The sequence below is a fragment of the Elephantulus edwardii genome, unplaced genomic scaffold (genome assembly GCF_000299155.1).
Source record: "Elephantulus edwardii isolate Elephantulus edwardi_28Jun2011 unplaced genomic scaffold, EleEdw1.0 scaffold00004, whole genome shotgun sequence".
Classification (NCBI taxonomy): Eukaryota; Metazoa; Chordata; class Mammalia; order Macroscelidea; family Macroscelididae; genus Elephantulus; species Elephantulus edwardii.
In genome coordinates this window covers 16,223,738-16,224,919 of record NW_006399754.1, presented here as the reverse complement: position 1 = coordinate 16,224,919, position 1,182 = coordinate 16,223,738, and the positions used below count along the sequence as shown (strand labels likewise).

The 1,182-nt window shown below is 36.6% G+C and overlaps 1 protein-coding gene across 2 annotated transcripts in view; it reads left to right on the top strand.

Annotated features, from left to right (window-relative positions):
• CLDN10 (claudin 10) overlaps window positions 1-1,182 on the top strand; it is a 178,311-nt gene that overhangs the window by 133,445 nt on the left and 43,684 nt on the right. The window lies entirely within an intron of this gene.

The window sequence follows — 1,182 nt, the reverse complement described above, 5'->3', positions numbered from 1 at the left end:
ACTTGACAGCAACTAACAACAAGAAGCAGGATTGGCTATTCACTTCTAAAATTACAAGCCTTTGAAAATCCTGTGAACAGTTGAAGAGTACTGCAGATCCAACACTGGAGGTAGACGCCTAGGTTGGAAGTCACTTAAAAGTGAGGAGAAACGGCTGCAGATATCCATTAATAATTGGAACATGGGATTAGAAAGTGTGAATCTAGGAAAACTGGTACTTGTCAGAACTGAAATGGAGCCCATGAAGGTAGACTTTCTTGGCATTAGTGAGCTGAGATGGACTAGTATTGTTCTTTTAATGATATAATCATGTAGTTTATTATGCTGGGAATGAAAAAATCAAGAGAGAATGATCGAAGAGACCATTTCAAGATCAATACTGAAATACAGTACTGTGACAGGATACTATTCATACGCATCAAGAGAGACTTGTCATTACAACTCTGATTCAAATATATGCAACAAACCATCAAAGATACAGATGAGGAAATTGAGGAATCTACCAACTTTTGCTGTCTGAAATTGATCAAACATGCAATCAAGATGTGTTAACAATAATTGGGAATGGAAATGCAAAAGTTGCAAAAATAAAGAGGGACCAGTGGTCAGAAGGTATGGAGTTGGTGACAGAAATGAGGCTAGAGATTGAATTTGGTACCATTGTTGATTTATTCATTGCAAATACAAATATTTTTATTTATTTGTGTTTTATTGACTAAGCAAAGGCATTTATTTGACTGTGTGGATCATCGCAAAATATGGCTAACGTTGAGAAGAATGGGAATTCCAGAACTCTTAATCATACTCACAGGGAACCTAGACCTAAACCAAGAAGTTGTGCGAACAGAACGTGGGAATACTTTATGCTTTAAAATCAGAAAAGGTGTGTATCACAAATTTATTCTCTTTCCATACATATTCAATCTGTATGCTGAGCAAATCATTTGAGAAGCTGAACTCTATGAAGAAGAATGTGGCATCAGGATCAGAGGAAGTCTCATTAATAACCTACATTATGCAGATGACACAACCTTGACTGTGGAAAATGAGGAAGACTTCAAGTACTTGCTGCAGAGTATCAGTGACTACAGCCTTCAATATAGATCTTGTCTCAGACTCAAGAAAACAAAAATCCTCACCACTTGGCCAATAAGGCAGCATCATGATAAATGGAGAAAAAAA